The sequence below is a fragment of the Mytilus californianus genome, unplaced genomic scaffold (assembly GCF_021869535.1).
Source record: "Mytilus californianus isolate M0D057914Y unplaced genomic scaffold, xbMytCali1.0.p SCAF_13, whole genome shotgun sequence".
Classification (NCBI taxonomy): Eukaryota; Metazoa; Mollusca; class Bivalvia; order Mytilida; family Mytilidae; genus Mytilus; species Mytilus californianus.
The window spans coordinates 13,153,233-13,180,548 of NW_026262615.1; the positions used below are offsets into that span (position 1 = coordinate 13,153,233).

General features: G+C 31.8%; 1 long non-coding RNA gene across 1 annotated transcript; it reads right to left on the reverse strand.

The window, feature by feature from the left end:
- Positions 1 to 19,822: 19,822 nt before the first annotated feature.
- Positions 19,823 to 27,058, reverse strand: LOC127723207 (uncharacterized). Its single transcript, XR_007991941.1, has 3 exons — positions 27,024 to 27,058; positions 22,722 to 23,175; positions 19,823 to 20,775 (listed from the first exon to the last, which is right to left on the reverse strand). It is a non-coding gene; the product is annotated as an uncharacterized LOC127723207 (long non-coding RNA).
- Between the last annotated feature and the right edge of the window lie 258 nt (positions 27,059 to 27,316).

Below are 27,316 nucleotides of genomic sequence, written 5' to 3' on the forward strand. Positions count from 1 at the left end.
TAAGAAAAACTTCCGGCTAAAATTGAAAAAGATACAGCTTTTAGATAATGTTGTACATGTTATTTCGGATTTTATAACTTTCCTTTTACAGACTTTTACTGTCATCTTTTTTATTCTAAATCACTGTGATAAGTGGTGTAACAGCGCAACATAAGAAGAAGAAGAAGAAAAACAACAACAACAACGACAACAACAAGCTTTAACAAATGTAATAGTCTATAAGCATTGACATCAAATATAGCATTGTTTATCTTGTATCAAAATATTTCTTTTGATAAAGGTATTGCCCATAACAAGATATGAATGGCAAGATCTAACGATTAGCTGTGGTGACATTTGTTGCAGTTTTGCTCTTAGTTGAAGAAGTATTAAGCTCTGATGACAATTTATCAGTATTTAGTTAATATCTGTATCATTACAAGAACTTATTTTTTTTCATTTTTGTTAACACTATGTTTATCTAATGCGCACCAGAAGGCGTCTTTTTTCCCCTACTTATTGAACTCTCACAGTTGTATGATTTTTTTTCACAAGTCGAAAAACAAACAACGCCATTTAAAAAATAAAAAATGACAAATAGTATACAAAACGCAACATAGAAAACTTCCAACTTTGGTTCCATTTGTGGCATCCTGCTGTGGAAACGTTATGGTCCTGTCAGAGATATCAATCTCTTTTCTTAGTGTGACTGTGTCTATCAAAATCTCAAATGTTTAATAACAGCCCCGTCTACAAACTTTACAGAACCTGCTTTTTGTATTTCCAGTTTAATTGGTTTGTGTCCATACAACATTACAATGCATGATCGAAGCTACATTGTATCTTAATATTCATTTATCTACCATATAACTGATGGTGACGGTACTCTAATTACTTATTTATTCCCTTTTCATTCATTTGTTTTCACTGTTTTCGGCAATATACTTTCATTTAGGTATATTTACGTTATCTAAACGTTTGTGTTGTACACTGAGTTTTGATATTTCTGAAAAATTGGGTATAACTTGAAATGTAATAAAATGACATTGTACAGTTTTTTTTTATTACAGATTATATGAGAACAATATATTAAACAACTGTTTTAAATCTAGAAAATGATAAAAAGTCTAATAGAACTCAAAAGAAATTTAGCAAGTGTTATTAAACATGCAACAGCCTAATCTCACTCCTAATAGATAAAAATAAACTTGCATTCTTCTAGTCAAACAGGCCTTTAGTAAGGCCTTACTGTCGACGTCTTTCATTTAGCTTTGTTCCTTTTGTTCTTTTTGTTGTTTTTTTTAATTATTTTTGTTTTGCTTTGGGATTGCAAGTTTGTCTGCAACTCATGAGTACTTATTCACCTTAATACCTTCCGCCTCTCTTTTGGTACATGTACCCTTTTTCTTTTACAGACATTTATTGTCATCCCGTATATTTTGCAAATGCAGATTTTACTTTTCTGTACAAAAAAAAAATTTGCCCAATCCAACGATCTAATAATCTTTTAAATTTTTCAAAGCCGGTGTAATGTTCAACGATTTTTCTAATAATTATGCCTCAGTTACTTTAAATTCTTAAATATATAACCTGTATTTACTTATCTTCAAATATATCAAAACTGGTGTCCAAGCACCAACAGTTATTGCTCGAGCGTGTATGCATCTTAAATTGAAAAGTTCTATTTTCAATATGTTTCAACTTATATTTTTCCTTTAAATGATGCTAATCATGTATGCAAAGGTAATATAAATATAACTTCTTTGTACAACATCGACATGCTCAGCCAAAATTAAGTGTTTGCTCAAATATTGTATAATATCAAAATACGTACAACATCTTGTCCGTTTTAAACGTCTGATCAAATTGTTCGAGTCATTTTGTCATTTACATTATCATTAGAGCCACACACTTATTTTGCAGATCTTTATTAGCTTTGTCATTTTTACTTTTAAATGAACTCAACCCAGGACCGCTTGAAATAAATCCCTTTCCACCACATGTTAATATTAGACATGTTAGATGCATGGTGATTTTTCCTCTGATGTATTTTGGGGTGTTACTAACTCTGACAAAACTCTATGTACATACCGTATTTATAAACTGTTATGGAAGCCATCATGACTTGGTTGACCATTATGGAATTTATGTCTACCAAATTAACATACATTACCTCACCGTAGTCATCGCTGTTTCTTCCTCTTTGTTTCTATTGTGACAATATCGAATTCGACTTATCACCGGATGTGTGCCTGTATGAGCAAAACGACCGATGGATGCCTTGTTAACTTACTATGCAGAAAAATAAAACTGTGTTTCTGGGTTTTTGTTGGGTTTGTGTAGACAAATGTTTATTTTCTATCTTATGATTGTTCGCTATTGTTGTTTTTCTTTTTATCTGTTTGTGTTTGCCTTAATTGATTTCCGATTTTCCCCCTTTTATCTTTTCTTAATTAGTTTTAAAATATAACTTTTGCGACATAGTTTCTCCTGACAAAGAATGAAAGTAACTTTCGTCTAAGAAATTCGTATTCAGAAAAGGATTTATACCATAGAAGAAACCCCAAAGACCATAAATCCTACAAATGACGATAACATGCAAACATTTCGCGAATGTTGGGGTGTGGACTACAAAGTGGGGTATGCTCTAAAGGATATTTTGATTACAGGTTTAAATTTGATCCTACGTAAATGCTATTAATAACTCCCCTTTTTGGTCCGTTCCCGTTTCATTGTATTTAAAAAGGACCTAGTTTCCGTATATCTCTTTTTATGAAGGGTTTCCGTTTATATTTATTGTCCGGAATAAATATTTCAGATTAAATCTGTGCTTTAAACATTTTAATTACTGACAAAATTAGTGTTAAAGTTTCCCTGTACGTAACACACGTGAAACAGAGTCTGTTTGCAAATCGTTCTTCGTGGCTAGGAAAGAACGAATTAGCGTCACAAAGAATATTTTTTTTATTATTGTAAACAAGTACGAATCTCCCCACTTAACATGTTTATGTATGTTTTGAATACCTGTTAATATATCAACTAAAATATGTCGTTTTTTTAAGTTTATCAATGACGTATACATTTTAATAAAGAAGCAACATGCGCGTCATACAAAATTTAAAGCTCACTTTCATTTCGAAAAAATTGAAAAAAGCATTTAATTGTATTCTTAAAGCAAAACATTTTCATTAACAACACACACCAAATACAAACACTATTTCACAAAATTAATTTCAATTTGTTCTTTTTTTTAATCAAACATGTTTTATTAATCTACAGGTGGTTGACGATATTTCGAATTAAAATATCATTAAACATATTTTTTTTCTTTAACTGCATCACGAAAATTAGCGAATATCAATAATAAGTCGAAGCAAAGTCGGTAAGAAAAACATTGTGCAATTTAAAGTATCTACAAAATAATTGGTTTACATTATTTTGTTCGATATCATACATAATAAATATTATGCATATGACATTATATTAGGATGTAAGATATAGATTTATTATGTTTTTAATTGAATAATTGAATTGAAATTGGGAGGTATTTTACAGGTAAAATGAAACCAAACGACGCACAAAAAACAACAACAAAAGACGTATAGAATATAACAATAAAAAAGAGTTAATATAATAAGTCAAGCCCTAAAAATTCTTTCATGAAATCGGGCTTTTTAAATTATAATATATTGTAACAATGTACAGTGCTATATTTTGCTTAAATATTCTAGCGATGTTTATTAGTTCAGAAAATATCTGGACTATTTGGCTCGCCATAGCGCCAGCTAATATAACCAATAATATTCCCTCATAACAGCTGCAAATATAAATGAACATAGCCTCACCTCTGGAGTGCAAGAAATATCATTGTAAAATGATACTATACATTCCTTTTCTGTTTCTACTGATTTTTTCAGGACATAATAAAGCCAAGAAATTTGGTTTCCTTTTCCTGATTTAAAATTCTTCTTCTCGGTTATTTTAGTCATTTATCTTAATTGCCTTTTCTTTTTTTATTTTTTTTTTATTTTTTTTTTTTTTTTGCCTCTATATTTATTTTAACTCTATGTAGCCTTTACTACGTGTACATGAGGTACAATTCATAACAATCCTGTAACTTCTTATGCGTCAAATACTACAGATACTGGTGTCGGTTTTTTATTTAAAAGACGATATTTATCAGGTCAAACGGTCTGGTTCTATTAGCAGTTGGAAGTTACACACGAGCGGAGCATTAACAGTGAAGTTAAAGTTACGGCAAAAAACTAGAATATATTCCATACGCTTATAGGGAAGAATGATTTATAAGCATGATAGGGTAAAAACGATGAATTTATTTGGATGAAAATATATATATATATATCATCTTGCTTGGTGATTTCAAGAAAAAACTGTAAATAACATTGTATCTGATTAACCGTCGAACATTGCTTTCCTCCGGATATGATTCAAAGACAGTTTATTGTAACACTTTTTGTTACTAGTACACAATTAGAATTATATGCAAATAAGGTTTTAGCAATAGATTGCTATAAACGATGATCACCATAAAGTAACCATTGTCTTGTACTTACGTAAAATTCATCTTATAGAACCAATGTTGTAATTACCTACGACAAAGCTTTACGTATGATTGTTGATTTTGTTGTTAATTTGTTCATGTTTGTTTTGTTTGGGTTTTACAGAGTATGATTACCCTGGCTGTTTCACTTTCGACATACTGATACATTTAAATGTTCTATCGGTTTACTTTCGAAACATTTTTCCTTGATAATACCTGATTCCGAAAGGTTGAATATGTATTAGGTGCACTAAAGTTAAGTATACAGCGTTTTTACAATAGAATGCCTGAAAAATAACAGAAACATTTTTGGAAAGGTTTTAAGTTAATGTTTGAATACTGCTTAATTGATGATTTTCCCTAGGTATACATATCCCAATATCATAATGCGTGATTTTAATTGTGAATATATAATCACCAATTGTCCCTCTTCAACCATGACGAACCTAGCTGATGATAGTATGTATATAAATAAATTCATAAATACCAGGATTAAAGTTGTGTACGACAGAGGCGCATTTCGTCTACAAAGACCCATCAGTGATGTTCGAATAAAAAAAAGTTAAAAAGGCAAAATCAAGTACTTCGTTGAAAATCAATGAGGACAAATAAAATAAGAAAGGTTTTGCTAAATACAGCTAATGTAATCTATTCTTGGGGTAGAGAATTCTTAGTATTTCTAAAAATACGAAGTTTTATAAACAGGTGATTTATAATTATGACCATATCAATGATAATTCATGTCAACACAAATGTGCTGACTACTGGGATGGTAATATCCAATGTGAGGAAACCTCGATCAGCAGTGGCATTGATATGCACGGGCTTCTTAATATAAATTCCAACTGCAAATTAAACTTGCAATAAAATAATCATATCATAGCATAAATTAGTAGGATATAGTTCCTTGGTTTTCAATCCATATCTTTCGAGTCAGGAATTAGATCTCTACCAACATTACACTTATAATGCTTCTTCAGGAAAGAATGACAGGCTTAAGGTCAAAAAGTTGAACGTCAGGATCACAACAGTAATTATTAAGATAGTATAACGTAAGCTAATGCTTGTTAGAAATGATGTTATCTATATAAGCATGTAACAGTATTCAATGTTGACTAATTCGTGAAATTTACCGGATAATTTTTTCAAATAAAATCAAATAATCTATTAATTTCACGCATTTGATTCTTGGTAACTTGTTACTCGTCTTTAGGATTAAAATACTTATTGATTTCCTTTTCAAATAAAAATAGTTGATTTGTCAAATGAAAAATTTACTGTCAATTGCTCTCTTGGTTTTATTTACAGTGTTCAGTTAAAAAAGTCTGAAATTAATCACACCAAATGTAACAAATATTATGACAAAAAAATTTGCTGATATCTGCAACATGATATGAAGAATGATGGCCTCTGATTTTAACCCCGATAGGAACAATGGTTATAAATTGGATAAAGGTTCACTGGTATATTTTATATACACATAATGATACAAAACAAGCGAGGAGAAATTCATCTGTTCTTTTTTTTAAAGACGTCCTTTTTCGAACAAATCAGCTTTTTTTTACATAACATCTTTCGATAAAAATTGATCGTTATTTGTCAGATATATTGAATGTTAATGAACAACGAATATTTATTCTTGTTATTTTTTGGGTGAAATGAGTCGTTTTATGGTGATACGTCGTGTTCGTTTGATTGTACAATTTTGCAATCAAGTCATATAACATTTTCTTAAAGAAGCATTGAAATGCTTGGCATTACTGTGACTGTTTACAGAACTGTAAGAGAGAAACTGACAATTGTTTTTTGATCATTCTGCATTTAAATGTTACTAATACTGTTACTAATATGAATATGCTCTATAACAGTTGTTATACCAAATAGTTACTTTAAAGGCGCCATCTTTATTTTTGTCCCCATTAAGAAAAATAAATACTTGTCTTGTATTAATTTGAGATTCAACACATATATATTCATTGCAGAATCATTTTTTTGTAATTTTACTGTAAAAATTACACCACGTCAGAGACGCCATTTTGATATGTTTTATTCTTTTTTCATAGCGTATGTCCCGTGTTACCATCATTGCATGTTGGTTTGTGTCTGTATTCAAATAATTGTTTCATTGATGTATTCGTTATTGTACAGCAAATCATGCAAAATTATGTTTACTATGAAATCATTTATTTTCGTTGGTATCAATTTTCGTGGATTGAAGAAAACTTGAATTTTCGTTGGTATTAGATTTTGTGTTTTTGCATACATTTCTATAAAAAAAATTGAAGTTGGTTGAACTTTTAAATTCGTGGTTCCTCTGTACCCACAAAATCCACAAAAATAATTGTTTCAAAATGGTGGCGTCAACAGCTCTATTGTTGTATACTGAATCAACAGTATTCAACAATAGAGCTGTTAACGCCACCATTTTGAAAACAAAATGTATGTCTCCCAGTATTTATTATACCTTGTAGGCCTGTGTTGGTATCAAATAATTCGTTACTCGAATTTGTTAACTTTTTGTGACTAAACAAATGTACTAGTTCACTGAAAATGAACGTCACACTAAACTCCAAAACATATAAATGAACTAAAATTCAAAATTATACAAGTCTAACAAAGACCACAGACTCCTGACATTGGACAGACGCAAAAATGCGGCGGGATTAAACATGTTTTGTGAGATCTCAACCCTCCCCAATACCTCTAGCCAATGTAGAATAAACAAACACGCAGCAATACGCACAGGGAAAAACAGTTCAAAAGAAGACCGAATCCGATATCAGAAAAGGTACCAAAAGAAACTAAGCAAAATGACAATGATACATACATGGAGAAACTTAAGGACTGCGAGCAGTTACTGACGTGTCTATTCCCTATTATTTTTCCTTATGCCAAATTTCACGCGTTTTCCACTGGATGTGAGAAATGTCAACTTGGAAGTGAGAAATCTTAACTTGAAAGTAAAAAAATTCAACTTGGAAATGAGAAATGTTAAGATTGAATTGAAAAATGTCAAAAAATCGAAATAAGAAATATTAAAAATGGAATGAACCTACCTGGCTTTCGTAAATATCTATGAAATATTAAATGTTAATGTTTCAACCAATTTTAAACTGGTTTTACCATGGTACAACATTTACGTGTTTAAGTTCTTGGTTAATGCTGTCCTAACGAAGATCAAATATCAAAATGTTACGTCATTGTGCATGTTGTGTGTCTTCTTTCCAGTTTATCCTAGCTATAAAATAAGAAGATGTGGTATGATTGCCAATAAGACAACTCTCCACAGGAGACCGAATGACACTATAATGAAATATGTAGACAGCTATCTCACAAGCAAAAAACCTTAACTTTAAAATATAAGGGCATACACTATAGATACTGGGACACATGCACATATAGGATTAATACTAACGTGAATCATAATACATCGGTTGGCTATAAACATGTATTTCAAATTTAGAACGTACCTTCCATTGCCGTAAGCATGTAAAATGTATTGTCAAAGTCGATCTTCTCGATTCAATGCTCTTTACGCAAACAATCAACATTTGCTAATTGACAACTTTTAAAAAAAACTCGATAAGCGTACTCACCCGTGCTCATTGCTTGCTAAGGGTCAAAGATTGTAAAACCTTTTTATTAAATTTCATCGTTGCCGCCACAACTCTTGGCGTTACTACGCATTGGAATGTTACCTTGATTAATACGGTTATTAATACTGGTCCAAAATATGATTATATACATAAACCCTTGCTCGTGGAGCATCATTTACGATTAATGACGCAAATATAATGTATCAATATATAGCAGAGCGTAATATAACTTAATATATTGTTGGTGTATATATCAGGCTTGGGGTCATTGAAATTATAATCATTAATCAGCTGTAATCGATTACAATTTTTCAAGTTATCATTGTTATCATTAACCATAAACAAAAATCTGATTCCATGTAATCTAATTTAATCAATTACTTTCAAAATACCTTGTAATTCTAATTACTTTTTGATTGCATTCTGATTAAAATGAAAAAAAAATCTCAATTTGTGTTTATGGTCAACATTGTGTTTATTCATATTAAATAAATATATACCTTGTAAAACTAGTTAGTTTCACGTTAAGCATGTCGAGATATTATAAAATACGGATATAAATGTAATTTGAAACAACAAATCTTATTCTAATGATTTTTTTAACCTTTATTCGTTACCATTATTCAAGTTGGTAATGAAATTCATTGTAATAAGATGTAATCATAATTACTTGCCAATGTAATCATTAATTCAATTAGTTACTTAGAGAAATGGTGTAAGCATTAATTTTATGTATTCGTAAAATTGACAAGGTAATTTAATCAATTCAATTAAAAGTAATCAGACCCATCTCTAGAATATATGTCGTAATCAGAAATAGTACGTACACATGTATCAATACGGGTTTTTCTGAAATCCTGCTTATTTCTATAACACTTTACAACATAGATACAATTATGTACAACAATGTGCAAGTTACATATTGTTTAAATACCTACAGAAACGAGATGAATTTTCGGAGGGGACGAATACATAAGAGAGGCGAAAGATACTAAAGGGACATTCAAACTCATTTGTCGAAAATAAATTGAAAACGCCATCGCTAAAAAAAGAAATAAAACAATAGACGAAAAACAAACAACAGTACACAAAACACAACATAGAAAACTAAAGACTGAGCAACACGAACCCCACCAAAAATGGGGTGATCTTGGGTGCTCCGACAGGGTAAACAGATCATGTTCCAAATGTGGCACCCGTCGTGTTGATCATGTTTGTATACATCCATTGATAAGTCCAATTTGGTATGTCACATTCGGGGAAGGGGGAACCAGATTACAGTTACGACAACCGGAACATATCCGTTGTCGTCTGTAAAATGGATATTCCATAACGAGCAACCAACTCGTGGCGGCGTCAGTAAAATTTACGAAGTGATGATTTCAACTTGACCACTATGAACTCTTGGTTTAATAGTTTTCTTGTGAGCAACAACCATCTATCAAAGAAAACATTAGAGGAAATACAAGCCCTGGAATATCGTATCAACTTGGAGATATATATGCAGGCGTTGCTGGAATGTTGCTATACAGAAAGGAAAAATTCACAATAGAGAAGCTGAAATCAACTTTATAATAAAAAAAAATATGTATGTCTCGTTTTGAAACAAATAATTTGTTGTTTTCAAGAATTTTAGAATTACACATTCATTTAAAGGATTCATGCTCATCCTTACTCCTCAAATGTGAATGATCAGTATTTGAGGAGTCAAATTTATATGACGAGTTCTGAAAAGAGTTTATTTATTTATTTATGCAACGCAGATTGGCTAAAAACGTCTTGGTGATATTCGGATACAGTATGTCAGATAATATGAAAAATTAGACAGAGAGATTTTTATCATAACCACATAAATATGCTAGACTCAGATCTACGTCCGGTCCCTAATTATAATCGACGTCCGGTCTCTAATCGACGTCCGTTCCACAAAGCGAGGTCAAATGCAAAGTAACGTTCTAAAATAAGTGTCCAATATTCATGATATTTTTACCCTCTAATCGACGTCCAATGTGACGTCATATATATATTGTCTCCTCTCATCGATGTCATATATATCATGTAATTATTTGTTCTGAGTTTGATCTTTTTTTATATTATTTTTTTCGTTTTGTCTATGTGTAAAGCTGCTTAAAGAAACTAATTGTTTCATATATCTTCATAAACTTTACTAATCATGAATACTTAGTTGACTTATAAACAAGGAAGAACAAAGTAGGCAACATCCTGCCTAAAATAATCAACTTAATAAACATCCAAGGACAATCATACGTATATGACTATAAGACAAACACCAATAGTATATTACATGTACATGCATATCATTGTATTGGTGGAAGAAGCTTATCCACTCGATGTACGTTGTTTTATTCCTTCATATTTATATACATAAATGACATGCGGATATAAGACAATGAGACAGAAACCCAAATATAAAGATAACCTAAAAATATCTAGGGGCAATATACAGTCTCAAACACTCGACAGGATAGGCAGTATAGTCAATTGTTGAAAAGTATTTTCATTCGGAATCTGCTAGATTTTTTCTAACAACTTTTTTAGGGTCAACCAATCATGCGGGTACACTTGACTCCAATCTTAATTGACTAGGATTGTCAGTTTTCCTATCGACGGTCGGTGGTTTTCTCTGGGCACTCCGGCTTCCTCCACCAATAAAAACTGACCGGCACGAAATAGCCAAAAAGTGGTGCTTTAAAGAGGCGTCAAAGCACCAACAATCAATCAAACAATCAATCAAAATAGGAAAGACACATGATTTCCTTAATTTTATAAAAAAAAAAAACTTTCCTAAATTCTTGATTACAAGAATTTGTTTTACCTGTAGAAACCTTATTAAACAGAATAGCACATACTAAATTTTACGGTGATGTTGTTTACCTAGCCCGGAAATTAATATACGATCTGGGTACACTTATCGATCATTCTAAAATGTTACCAATTCAACAGTGTTATAAGATCTTTGAATATTGTTTTTATTGGTAAAAATATTGAATTTGTATTCAGTAAATTAAAACCATACTAAATATTATTGTTATACACATATGCACTTTCAAGGTACTACAATCGGTTGATTCCTGTATTTTGGCATTGCACAAGGTCATTTTTTTTCTGACGTCTTTACACTAAATCCATTTGATGGTGGATGTGTACTGATTGATAGTGTCTTAGATACATGATTTTTAGTTTTAGTTGTTATTGACTTTGAACTAACTGGCATTTTCTGCGAGTACACTCTTTTTCCGTACTTTGTTTCTTTTTTATTGTTTACGTTATGGGGGTGTTGAAATTTTCTGCCACGTCCAGTCTGTGATTATGTTAGTTGTTTTTCTACTTTGTATCGATCTGATGAGTTTGTTCTTGTGTTGTGGTTTTACGCCGTTTTCTAGTTTATGGGAAGAGTTTGCGCCTTCAAACATGTTTAAAACCGCAATATTCAGTATGCGCCTGTCCCAAGTCAGGAGCCTTGTAATTTAGTTGTTGCCGTTTGATGTTGTATATCATATATGTTTTTCGTTCAATGTTTTTTTACATAAATCGGGTTAATAGTTTATTGGCAATCATAACACATCTCCTTTTCTTTTAACCTATACGAGGTATTGTTTCAAAAGACTTTGATCTAGAATGCTAACTTACATGTAATAGTTATTGACTGGATATGCATACAAAGTGCCTTCCATCTTCACGCCAAGATAACATGGAACTTTATTCGGAATGTCCCGGCCAGAATTCGGAACTGCTGAATCACAAATTACGTTGTTAGATAAATCGCTGCTTGTTACTTTATTTAGTATAACCATTCGGTCTGGGTCTATCTGTAATACATATCTGGTGTTGGGTTGGGTAATATATAGTATATTTTGACTTGTAATAGCCACATGAAATGGCTCACTTTCTACGTTTAGCTTTTTTAAGTATTTTTAAGGATGAACTAAAACCAGATTTTTATTATCATAATCACATAATAAAATGTTCCCCGTTGTTGTCGCTGCTATTCCAGTAATTCGCCCGAATCTACGGTGGAATGTTGTTTTGTTGGCGAATCCATGTCTTACATCTCCTGGGACTGCCAACACTTGTGCCATCGCTATAATATTCGGAAAGAAACATTATTTGATATATTATTATTATTTAAAACAATATCTCTCAGATAGAATCTTCAGAAAGTTTTTTGAAGAAACATTGTGTTGTCAATTAAAAAGCAATGTCCTTGTCTTTAGGATAGTTTGTACTAAAGTTTAAATGTATAAGGCAGGTGAAACTTTTGCGTGGACATGTTAACTATCTCAGTGATTATATAAAATAGATACATAAATAAAAGATACAGCTGATTCAATTCATAAATTGAAAATGTCATATTGTTTACACGATCCCACACTTGGGTTTTGAGAACTAGACCATTCAGATCGTTATTGTATAATTATTTGATGAGACTATAATTACGTTTAGATAAGGATTCATAGTTTACCTTAATTTGACTCTTCAATTCAGAAAATGATGACCCCTCTTTACTTTTGGATTACGTGGTCGCAATACAGTTATCAAACTACGAGTGCTTTTTCGGAATTTAACTTAAAAAGATAAAATTTTTTGGATCACAATGTGCTAAGGTATTGTAACTTATATGCGTGTACTAGCCATGCACTCTATAGAAAGTGTTAGTGATACTTTAAAACAGGGAAATTTTACGATATAAAGCCATCTGAGCTTATGCTTTTTTCTTGATTGCTTAACACATTTGATAACTTGTAAAATAAGTTTAAACATTACAATATAATCAAGCTTTTGGTATATATACAATGTCTAGTTTTCATGATATAACAGGCGGTGTATGAGGAACTAGATTAATAAGCAGTAAGAATGATTTACACTTTCATAACTACAGTTCTAGGCCAGGTTGTTAGAAAGTGTCGTGAGACTAAAAACCTAACAACTCGTTATCGCATAGCTTTCCGGTTGGTTAATTACTGCGTTATGACCCATGGCCAATATCGGTTGGATTATGGATTTATGGACAACCAATTAGCATGAGTGGATTGTTTTTTTTTTTCGTTTTCTTTTTTCATAATAAACTGTTTTAAGAAAACTTACACGCTATGACCGTGTCTGTTGTGATGTTTTTGATTTCAACGAACGTAATCTGTGTATTACTGGTAAATTATTAAGCCAGGGATTTTGTTACCACAAATTACTTAGAACCTTTACTAAATTCTTCCACTGATATAAAGATTTGGTTTTGAAGTTTGGTTGTACCTGTAGAAAACTTATTTCAAACGGGATTGCACATCCTCATTTCTCCGCCAATATTGTTTACCGTGCCCGGAAATTTTGAAACAATCCTGGTAAGCTATCGATCCTTTAAATAAACTTATTCTAAAAGATTACCAATTCAAAACTGTAATTAGATCATTAAATATTGTTTTTATTGGTACTAATATTGATTTTGTTATCGGTCAATTAAAAGCAAATTAAATATTATTGTTATATACATATACACATTCATGGATATACAATCTGTCGATATACCTGTATCTTGGCATTGCACAAGGTCATGTTTTTCCATGACTGATTATGACGTCTTTACACTAAATCCATTGGATGTTGGATGTGTACGGATTGATAGTTTAGTCTTATAGCATGATTTTTTTTTTTGTTATTAGTTGTAAGTGGCTTTAAACTAGCTGTCAGTAATTGCGAGTACTCTCAGATCTGTACTTTGTGTCTTTTTGTTGTTTGGATGTACAAGTACCCGGCCACGTCCACTTTTATCTGTAGTATTTGTATTTTTATCTATCTGATGAGTTAAGCCTCTTTCAACTGATTTTTATAGTTCGTTCTTATGTTGTACTGTTACACCACTGTCCCAGGTAAGGGGGAGGGTTGGGATCCTGCTAACATGTTTAACCCCGCCACATTCTGTAAATATGTGGGTGTACAAGTCTGGAGCCTGTAATTCAGTGGTTGTCGTTTGTTTATGTGTTACATATTTGTTTTTCGTTAACTTTTTGTACATAAATTAGGCCGTTAGTTTTCTCGTTTGAATTGTTTTACATTGTCAGTTCGAGGCCTTTTATAGCTGACTGTGCGGTATTGGCTTTGCTCATTGTTGAAGGCCGTACGGTGACTTATAGTTGTTAAATTCTGTGTCATTTGGTCTCCTGTGGAGGGTTGTCTCATTGGCAATCATACCACATCTTCTTTTTGATATTTACAAAACAGCATTAAGAACGAGTATATCAGACACTTTATTTTTAGAAAAATTACAGGACAGAATCACAACAACAGTCATGCATTTTTATGAATGTACTTTCACCGGAAACGCTCAGGCTAACTGATTTGAAAGCCAATGATGTATAAATACCTACAAACGAGGACAATTTTAAAACCAAAAGGAATACTAAACGTTTTCTTATGTAAACTTTTCAAAGGGAGTTGATAACTTATTTGTTATTAGTTAATTTATGTATCCATGGATAATCATTTTAAATTCAATGTATAATGTGTTTTTCCCTCATGCATAGGTCTGATAAGTTATCAAGTAGATATAGGAAGTTGTGGTATGAGTGCCAATGACACAACTCTCCATCCAAGTTAAAATTTATAAAATTAAACCATTATAGGTCTTCAACACAGCGAGAAAATCCTGCACCCGGAGGCGGGCTTCAGCTGGCCCCTAAACAAAATGGGGACTAGTTCTGTGAAAATGGACGTCATACTAAACTCCAAAACATATAAATGAACTAAAAAGAAGGCATACAAGACTAGCAAAGGCCAGAGGCTCCTCACTTGGGACAGGTGCGCAAAAATGCAGCGGGGTTTAACATGTTTAATGAGATCTAAACCCTCCCCCTTCAGCTCTTACTAATGTTGAATAAACAAACAAACTGCAATATGCACAGTAAACCCCAGTTTAAAAGAAGTCCTCATCTATATAAAAACGAGAAACGAGAAACATGTATGAACTACATAAACAGACGCCAACTACTGTAATGAGATTCCTGACTTAGGAAAGGTTTGATTGTACTGTTTGGTGGTCCTCTTTGGTTATAGCAACTTTTTTTATGTTGTACATATTGTATAAGATAATGAATTTTCAAATATTTTGGCCTCGAGCATAAGTGAAGAAACATAAATTGTCTAAATGCACAATCGGTGCACTTACATTGGTAGACTTTATGTTATTGTGTGAGAGTCTAAACTTATTCACCCGACATGTAAATGCTTTGGATAAAATAAGGAGATAACCTTATTGAATATATAAAATAATAAATCATAATGATACAATAAATTCTTCAAAACACAACACTTTCATCATTTTTTTTTTATAAAACAGGAAAACAGTCAAAACAAATGAACTTCATCCTCTATCTAGTCTTTGCAATTTTTTGATAATCATTTTGAGGCATGAATGGTTGTTTAACTTGTCTACCTGTTTCAGTAGCAACAACATTAAGAATGGAAATGGGGAATATGTCAAAGAGAAAACAACCCGACCATAGAGCAGAAACAGCAGAGGCCACCAATTGGTCTTCAACAGAGCGAGAAAATCCTGCAACCGGAGGCGGGCTTCAGCTGGCCCCTAAACAAAATGGGGACTACTTCTGTGAAAATGGACGTCATACTAAACTCCAAAACATATAAATGAACTAAAAAGAAGGCATACAAGACTAGCAAAGGCCAGAGGCTCCTCACTTGGGACAGGTGCGCAAAAATGCGGCGGGGTTTAACATGTTTAATGGGATCTAAACCCTCCCCCTTCAGCTCTTACTAATGTTGAATAAACAAACACTGCAATATGCACAGTAAAACCCAGTTTAAAAGAAGTCCGCGTCCGATGTCAGAATAGGTAACTGATTGTAATAGTATGTCTTCATCATATAAAAAATCAAGCACAATGCCTCCCGTTAGGGGTTAAGTATAATACCATCAAAAAATATATGAGAAGAACATAACCCGTATTAAGTTGGTGTTCACACATTTTAGTTCCTGTGAGCTGTGATATATAAAAATCTTGTTTAACAAAACAAAATTATTCTTTTAAAGACAATAAGGATTATGTTTTACCATAAAAGATTAGTCTTCATAGGGATTGCTCAAACCTAAACGTTTTTTAGTTGGGTTCGTGTTGCTCAGTATTAGTTTTCCATGCTGTGTTTTGTTATTGTTGTTCGCCTTTTTTTAGCCTTTTTAATTTTTTTTTTTTTTTGCCATGGCGTTTTCAGTTTATTTTCGACTTATGAGTTTGAAAGTAATTTTTTGTATCTTTCGCTTTTCTTTTGAGAGAATATATACACCCAAAACATCTGCACCTTATGACCAACAGGAATATTTAAGAGAATATTGGCATTCATCTAAAGTTTACTTTGCCTGGGGAAGTTGGATCGTTTAGTTTGATTCTAAGTTCTGTATTGGTGAATGGAGAATTAAAGAGACAACTCTTTTCTAAATCATTTCAGTATTGAAGTGCTGACTATTGAGCAGATGTTACACTCACAGGCTCAATGAAAGGCTAATTAGGAGGTGAAGGAGAGAATAATACCATTAATACGTTTTCTTTTTTTTTTTTTTTTTGAAATCACCCTTTATTACATTATAGCACTTGATTGTTCTTTTTATAAAATACAATAACTATTACATCGAATGGTTTGATGAACGACAGGTAGATAATAAATCAACATCCTATGTTTGTATATATTATCAGTCTAATAGACATGTTAGATAAATGTTTACAATTGCCAATTGAGAGTCCAAAGTCTACCTTTGAGATATTGAAATAAGGTCATCTCAAAAGTATTAAATTTATGTTCGATAAACTCGGCACACCAATATATAAATAAATAACAAATGTTTTTGACTGAAGGTCTTATCACCTTTTATAACATGTTATATAGTAGGTTGATCGGTTGGTGAACTGGTTGCATAACACCAAGTGTCAAATTCTTCCTAAAGATGTATTGGTCAAATTTAACATACGTTAATCAATTGATTTACGTTGTTTGTGTGGTTGAATGATGTATTGATTGATGGTTTGATAACGTAAAGAGACGGAAATTTCATATCAATTTATTCCTTGATTGATAATTATTGTTACATCCAAGCTCCTTTGTTCCATCAAGGTTTATCTGAGCCGGATCGCCCCTACCAGACCACTCTAGTTTGGGTGTCTTTATTCTGCATGCCTTCCTATGTTCTGAAGCACTTATGCGGGAATGACAAATCCACAATAAAACTTAGAATTATTTATACGGAAAAGACTATAAACTATCAAAATGTATGTAGAAAAAATCCAGTGACTATGCTTGGATTCGAACTCAGGACATTTAGCATATAGACCTACGATTCATACTCCTACAACAGGACGACTGGATAGAGACTGTTAATCTAACATATTTAAACATTTTGTCCGGGCTCATAAAGGATGTTTACTATATAGTAATATATAAAATATATTATGATAATTGTGTGACTTTAAGACTAGATTTTATGAAGCGTAAATGTTTTTCTATCTAATCATGCTATCCTTGAGCAGCTGGGAACATGCAAAAAAATTATCACCGCCTAAAAACTGTTATTGTATTTTCCTTTATAAATTCCTTTTTTTCTAAATAGTTTCGGAATTCATGATTGCTTATGCATATTGTTTTCATTATATTTAAATTGGACTTGGAGGTTTGGTTTAGCTTTTTTTTAGATATTATGTGAATCTGAAAATTCCCTCGTATTTTCTGAATCACGGGACTCAAATGCGTTTGTTTTTGTAAATTGCAACAATAAACTTAATTGTATGTTGATTGAAGGGGCTTATAAATTACTTCCTTTTCAATTTTATCGCATTTTCAAATTTATGGAAGCCTGTATCTGACTAAGAGGAAAGTCACAGTTTTGACTTTACCAAGGGTTATCTACTGGGGTTAAAAATATTGTTTTACAAATTTTAACCTGTTGTGATATTTTGCCGTTTATTTCATAAAACTTATGTTGTGTTTTTCGTTATTTTTAATTATAAGATACTAACCCAATGTTTATGGATAAGGTAAAAAACGATACATACATGCAATTAATTGCGTTCTGCATATACACAAGTATAAACCTCCAGTTGCAAATATAGCAGACATTTTATACATTGAGTAGAGTCAATGCATTTAACAACAACATACTAATACTGACACTTTAATTTTGTGGCATGTTGAAATATTAAATGAAATTCTAATGTTTAAAAAACCAAAAAATCATCTTTATATTAGAATGCATCGTACATTTGCATGACGTCTTATGTTTTGTGGTAGATTCATATACTTGGTAGTTTTTATCCATGGATAGGATCCCTAGAAAGCACAATCGTCGCAAAAAAATACCCATACGTTTCTACTTTCCAAATGGCACTCATGTATAGGTTTCGCATTTTGAAAGGAAACGCCAAGATACATACATAAAACCAAAAAATATAATATCAATAGCAATAACAGACATATACAGGACATGTTTTTTTGTGTAAATAAATAAGTAGATCACAAAATTTTATATGACTGGTGTTATCTCCTGCTTTTTTATATGGAAACATTGCGAACACAAAAATCTCGAATCAAAACAATGGGATTGGTTTCAGACACATTATTTTGCACTTTATTTGAATAAAATGAAAAAACCATAGATTCGATCAAAAATCGATCCGACCTATAGAAATGAGTGTACAAAAAATATTTCGAATTTTCAAATATTCTTTTTTTATTAATATACATCCCTTAAATTCCCATAAATACATTCACTGTAGATTTTGTATTTTTTAATGTTCGAAAAACTAAACTTTTTAATCATCGATCATATATGTCTCCATCAGTATTTGGGGGGAATGAATTATTATCTTAACGATGGAGGATACACTCATATTTTGGCTTTCAAGGAGATTTCTTTGTAGGATTTCTGATCACTTGCTATCGGTATAACCTTTTCCTTAAAATCATAAAATGCAAATACAGATATTATCTGTTCCTACATAGTTTGGTACGACTGACAATAGCTATGAACCATAATCTGCGGTTATCATGGTTATGAATGTGATTCTATTACTATAACACATGACTATGACAATTCAAACTGATGCAAAATTTGACAATTAATCTAAAAACTTTTTGAACTTAACTCAAATGCACGAATTTGAAACAACAAAATTTGGGTAGTCATATTCCACATTTTGCGTGAATTCTCTATGATGACACTATTAATCTGTTTAGCACTAGATATCATTACAGTTATAAATATGAACAATAGATCAAAATATGTCGCATGGTTTACTATTAATAAACGATATTTTGTGTTATTATTTGTCAAGATAATTAATTTATACTGTGCATTTTTTCTTCTAATATGAAAAAATGTTCGATCCTGGAAAATCTCAATTCAATTAACTTTGAACAACTTCTGTAGCCTTGAAATGATTAAGAACTTGATATATAGTAAAGGCATGTACGAATGGCAAAGAAGATATCAGTCTTCTTTATAGTTATAAGAAGTGGTATAAGTGTCAATGAAACAACTATCCATCCATGTCATATGCCTACGTGAATGGTTATTTGAATTGGAACATTGCTGTACGTATTGCGTTCATGTATGCTTATTATTGTCCCTCCACTCATATTCATAATGTTTTACATGATATTTAACAACACATAGAAAAGGTTATATAGATTTAATATGATGATAAACAAACCAGATTCTATATAATTATATAAATGATTATTATATATTGAAAGTAATATCAAGCATATGACATTTACAAGTATATTGCTGGTTAACTTAATTAATAGTTTATAAACAGTGAAAGTGTTAAAGAGCCATTATAGCTAATACGGATTTGTTGACTCAACACTTGAGTCTCCTAATAAATACGACGTAAAACAAAGGTATAAATTGCATGATTTGGTACAAGCACAATAGGCGATGGGGTTATACAAATTCGAATATACCCCATCCAAAAATAAGGTATCACAAAAGTTCTAGTTTACCGAGATTCCGAAAATTAAAAATCCTTTCACATTCAAATATTATGAAACAAAACCAAAACTAACAATTTCACAGTCGGGCGTTTGTCGAGGTATTGTTTACATGTGATGCAGGATTTACTATTTGTTATAATAAAAATAACTATACTGCTATATCAAAATTATAACCGATCTCAAATTAATAGCATTGAAAGAACTCGCATTAATCCATATTTATCAAATCACATCAAAAACCAAAACAGATTTTCCCCATTGATTGACAATATATAATGTATCATAGTTTTTGGTGAAACATAAAGCAACTGGTTGTTTGATGCCATGTCGACTGTCCAATGGTATATCTAAAACATTTCCATGTTGTGTCAACCGGTGTATGTTGTTTGAAGCCTGTCCACTTATATAAATGTGTTCTTTGTTATCAGAGCATATACCTGTTGGCATTACCATAGTTTTAATGTTGACAATATGTTCACGTAGGCCATAATCTGGATTTGTAATCTTGATATAACTCTGACCACCGATACAAGAAAAAAAAGTTCTAGCATTAAACGCATGGAACTTTACAACACGAGGGTCAATTACCTTTCCATAGGAAGCTACATTTCCAGTTTCGGGTGTGAAGCATCTGAAAGAGTTAAAGGAAAATAACAAAACAAAGAAAATTGGTAAATGATTGATTGATTGTTGGTTGCTTGAAACTTAATTACGATTGTAAGGCTTTAATGTCTAAAATATGATTTCAGGATTTTAAAATTGTAAATCTTAATCTTGTTTAACAATTGCAATTGCGACTACGTCGTCCTTAACTTATGTGAGAATTAAAATGCATTATAGATCTTCAACCTTAACGTATTTTTCAATCTACTAGACAGTTAGAGTGACGCAATACTCAATATATAAATAAATATTTTAAAGGTATAACTAGTATAAGCCATTCCTTATTCCATTGGGAGCGATAATATTGCAACAGCACCATGTGTTGACATAACATATCAATGTTTAAAATATAGTTAATTTTTTGGAACACTATGGTTTTTCTACCATCAGTCAAATATTTTTTGGCATAACTTATTATGCATAAAATTATGCAACGTGTTGTTTTCAATTTTTTACATCACTGGGTCGATACCTCTGCTGGTGGACTATCAGTCCCCGAGGGTATCATCAGCTCAGTAGTCAGTATTTCGGTACTGGCATGATTTATAACAAACCTTTCTAAAATTGTCCGTTTATAAATTTTGAAATTATAAAGAAACAAAGGTTTCAACTCCCTCAGGTAAAGTTGACCTTAGATGAATTTGGCTATTTGTTTTAGGTATTTTTGTCATATAGCTCTTCAACTGTTTCGGTACTTATACATCCCTAGGATTTCAAATGTTTGGCTTTGAGCGTTCCTGATGAAGGTAAATCCAGAAAAGCGCTTCGGACGCATAAAATTATTAAACGTGTTGTTTTCAATTTTTTTATCGAAGTTTGAAAGTTTTTTTGTCTTCAACCTATCTAATTCGGGCGTCACTGACGAATCAAGTGTAAACAAAAGGCGAGTCCGGAGCATTTAACAATTATATGCCGGGCATATCTGATAAAACCACTGGGTCGATGAACCAAGTCAGGAATATGACAGGTTTTTTTTTTCGCTTGTTCAGTTGGTTGATTACGTTTAATGTTCAGTTATCATGGATTTCTATTTTGTAATCTACCATGGAGTTCTGTATTCGTATAATTGCTGGAGGACGTTTCGTCTCTCATGTTTTTTCTGCCCAGTATTCAACCAGGACGTTTATACAACAGCCTAACGGAGCAGAAACCAAACGAAAATTGGAGTTTTGTTAATTGAATATACGATTGGCAACAACACACAGATGTATATACAGAACGAGGAGCATCATTGTTGGTGTAGAAGCAGACTCATTAACATTGTGACAATGGTTTTACAGACTTACAACAATATCATTAGATGGACATGTAGTGTAAAAACTGGAAAAATATGTTAAATATCTATAAAATAAATGCATGTTGCTCCTATTTGTTGAGCGAATATATACCATGATCGAGGCCTGGGATGTACAGATTTAGCAAATCAAGTGCTCATGGTGTAATAAGCTATAACATCGACATCAAATATGCATTAATGCTGTTCGGGAGAGTTCGAAATCATGTTAACATTTGATATATATACAAAACGCTGGCTTTAATTTGATCTATTCTGAACATTTATAGTACATTTCAAGTAAAAGGAATCGTTTAGTGCAATTTTTTATATAGTTTTATTCGGAAGATTTCTATTATTATGGTCTTGTCACATTATATTTTTGTTATATATAAAAGTTGAGATATTCGCACAGTTTGTACCATTATAACAAGCATTTTAGAAAGTGAGACGAAATCAATCAATTATGTTTAGCAATGTGTACGTTTAATATACTCTTATGTTATTTCCGAAACTCCTTCTTTATATAAATGAAAAGAATGAATGAAAAAATAATTGCTCACTGACTTGATTAATCTCAAAAAGAAAACAAATATGACTATATTTTGTTTTCAAAAATAAGATCAAGAGTGACGACTTACATGTTATAGTTTTTGACTGGATATGCGAACGAAGAACTATTCATGTTTACGCCAAGATAGCATGGATCCTTATTTTCAGTGTCCCTTCCAGAATTCGGTACTGCTGACACACAAGTCACGGTAGTACTTTGATCGTTGTTTCCTGCCTTATGTAGTACAACCAGTCGGTCTGGATCTATTCGTAATACAGTTCTGGTGCTCGGTAGGGTAACATATCCTATATTTTGACTTGTAATTGCCACATCAAATGGTTCACTTTCCAAATTAATCTTATTTAGGTATTTTCCAAGAGGATCAACTAAAAGCAGATTCTTTTTATCATAGTCACACAATAAAATGTTTCCCGTTGTTGTCGACGCTATTGCAGTAATTCGTCCAAAATCATGGTGGAATGTGGTTTTGTAGACGAATCCATGTCTAACATCTCCTGGGACTGCCAATACCTGCGCCATTCCTGAAATATTTGGAAAGAAGCATTATTGGTTACACAGTGTGATTGTGTCATAAAACGATATATTCATGGTCAGTAAAGTCCATTTGGGACAAGACCGAGAAGGCTTGAAGCCTAAAGGAAATTTCTTACCCCCAAATATTATAATTTCTCACTAGCACACGATGTAATGAATTTATCTTACCGATTAACTTATATGGCGAATTCGGACGTAGGTATTAGGAAAGTAATATACAATTGTCTTTCGTTTTTATAATGATCAATAATAGTGACAGTGAGCATCTCTAAGATATTTGTTTTGTCTAAAAGATTGAAAATTATAATTAGATATGTTTACAATGTGTTTTAATATGATGACAATACCTTGTTATTTTTTCTAAAGAAACTACACTCGGTTACTTACTTTTTTAATAAGCCTAATAACTAACTGTTCTATGTACACGGTTCCCATGTTTAACTGGTTTTGGAACATTCACGAGGTCACGTATATAAGCCATGGTTTTAAAAAGTTAACAGTCATTGGTTATTGTGTTATAACAGTTTTAAATATATAAAATAAACGCGAAGGTAAATGTATATATACCTGATATTTTGTTATAACACCAGGTCTGGATTTGGCTTTTCTGCTTTAGCCTCCATGGTTATATGAGCTATTGAAGTTTGTATTTAAGAAATGAATGCTTCTTTTTGTAAATTCATTGGGGTGTAAAAGCGTTGACCGAAGTACTTTTTGTATTCTAAAAATGTACGCACGGTCAACGCTTTTACAACCCTATAAAATTACTATAAGAAGCATTCAATACTTATAATTACATTTTTTCGCTATGATCATGAAAACACGATTACTATCAAGTTTTTCTTTTATTTACCTGTGCACTTTATTGTGGAAACGTGTGTCATCATGTATGTTTCAATTCATGCAATTCATTTTGAAATGAAAAATGAAGCGAGATTGCTGTTAGCCAATTAAAATAACGTATAATAATGAAACATAAATCTAATGTTATTATATGATTATGGACTTCGAATATTTTCGATTCGATCATAAGTGAAGAAATGTTAGTTTGATAAAAGTGTTCAGGCTATAATATTATCAAAGAGTCTAAACATTCATCATCGAAATGTTAATACACGATATAAAATCATAATAAAAATGTACGTGTATACATAAATGACTAATCATCTTTATTTGAGAAATTCTATAAAAAAATATTGTGGATTAATTTATTTTCGTGGATTGAGGAAAACTTATATTTTCGTGGATATTTGATTTCCTTGTTTAGCAAAAGTCTGCATACAAGCCTATAGAAAATACATAATTTGTTGCAAATTTAAGTTCGTGGTTCAACTGTACCAACGGAATCCACGAAAATTGGAATCCAACGAATAATACTGAATCATCAGTAATCTGAACTTTCTTAAAACGGGACAATATGTTAAAATATACTCCGTCCTCGAGCTCTGATTGATCTTTGCAACAAATGCAGAATCGATTTGAAGCTCACATATTTGGTTTTATTATCTCTCCGATTTAGTAACATTTGAATGTGCACACATTCCTATTTCTGTGTGTATTAATCTCTCAAGTGTTGTTGCATCATTCAAAATAATTTGTTAAGTCAAGTGAAGGACATGTTGTACCCAAAATCTGGATTAGTCATAATCAGGAACGCTAAAGTCTAAACATTTGAGAACCAGGGTTGTATAGACACCCCAAATACGTCAGATGATTTATAACGAAAAGGGATATATATAATAGTGTAGCCGCAGCCATCTAAGATCAACTTTTCAAAAAGAAGTTTCTTATTATATTCTGTATTCATCATCCATGAATTTCAGACAAATTTATTATAAATCATGTTAGTATCGAAGCACTGACTATTAGGCAGTTGATACGCACTTGGATTCAATAAAAGGTCATTAAAGAAAAGGAGGACATGATATCGTTATTACGCTTTGTTTATCTCTGTTATCGTGATATATTTCATCCTGCTTTCTTCATGTTCTTGTAAATAACTATTTTCGTATACTTGATATTATAATTTCTTGATAGGTTAGAGTTTAAATACGTTTTGTTTTTTTATGAATATATCGAAGGGAACACTACACCGACATTAATGACAAAAGGGACGATTTTTCGTTCCTAAACGTTATTGTTTAGTCGATGATATTCATTTGGCATCATCTGACGGCGTTTATATATCACAACTTGTTCGCTATGTTCGTGTCTGTTTTGACATTTTGGATCTCAACGACGTAATCCATGTATTACTTGTGTATTATTAATTCAAGGATTCATTACCACAAATTACATAAAACTTTAAATTAATTCTTCTGTGTATACATAGATTTGAATTGGATGTTTGGTTGTACCTGTAAAAAACTTATTTCTAACAGGATAGCACATTCTTATGGTAACGAAGATGTGGTGTACCATGTTTACCGAACCTGAAAATTTAGATGTATCCCGAGTAACCTTACCGACCCATCAAATAAACTGATCTAAAAGGTTAGAAACTCAACATTGAAATTAGATCTTTGAATATTGTTTTATTGGTATCAATATTGATTTTGTTATCAGTAAATTAAAATCAAACTAAATACTATTGTATTCATACATATGCACATTAGTGACTCTACAAACTATCGATAACTGTATCTTGGCATTGGAAGGTCATTTTTTTCTCTGACTGTTAATGACGTCGTTACACTAAATCCATTATATGTTGGATGTATACTGATTGATATTTTAGTCTTAGATTCATGACTTTTTGTATTAGTTGGTATTGGCTTTGAACTAACTGTCTGTAACAGCAAGTACAATTAGATCTGTACTTAGTGTCTTTTTTGTTGTTGCAGGAATGTATAAGTACCCTGCCACGTCTGGTTTGTTTTGTAAGATAAATTTCTGCTTTGTATCTATCTGACGAGTTAAACCCTTTTCAAACAATCTTTATAGTTTGTTCTTATGTTGTACTGTTTCACTAATGTCCAAGGTTAGTGAAGGGTTGGCGCCTTCAAACAAGTTAAACTCTACATAATGTATGCGCCTTTACCAAGTTAGGGGCCATTTATTCAGTGGTTGTCGTTTGTTGCTGTATATCATATTTATTTTTCGGTCATTATTCTATTTTTAATATCAGGCCGTTAGTTTTCTCGTTTGACTTGTTTTATATTTGTCATGTCGGGACTTTTTATAGTTGACTATGTGGTATGGATTTGCTCATTGTTAAATGCCTTACAGTGACCTAAATTTGTTAATTTGTCTCTTGTAAAGAGTTGTCTTATTGGCAATCATACCAATCGTATTTCATAGTTATGCACCATTTGTAACAATCACTTGTCCTTCACAATATTTGACCCACTACGTTACACAGCAAAGTGTTAGTTAAACGGTGGTATAGGCCTCTTAATATAGACGTGGATTTATTTTGTACAGGTCAATTAATTGTAATAACATGTTCAATATATCATATGCCTCATATCATTCCGTTCACACTTGAATATGAACAAACAAAATAATATAATTCCAAGACGTTAAACTTATTTGGACTAGTTATGTGGTTAAATGTTTGTATCTGATATTGAAGCAACACGGACTTATTTGGGCCACACAATAATTATGTCAAGTCTGTTCAGAAGGGGACATAATAGGCATGAGAAGACATTTTGTTGTCATTGTGGTTTTAAAAGTTTTAAAATGCAATTTATTTGACATTAAGGTTGAATAATTAGTTTACACTGCATTTATGGTCACAAGATTGGCTTTGTATTCAAATGCAAAAAAAAAATCTAAATCGTGGGATTTAAATAAGTTGAGATTTTTTCATAAAATGACAGAATAAACTTACTTGTTTGCGAGATACGTGGTGTGTAAATTACTTCCTCCTCAAGTTTATCGATAATTCAAAATTTATGGAAGACTATTTTAACAAATACAAAGCTCACAGTTGTGACTGTAATTAAGATTATCTGGTTAGATGTCGAACATATTTCCTCTCTAAAATTGAAGATATTTTGTTTTTTCGCCGTTAACTTCATCAAAATTGAATAGTTATTTTAAACAAACATTTCTCTAAATAATGAAGTAATAAATCTGTTTCAGCATCTCATTACTGTCTACTCAATACAGCTTTCAATGACG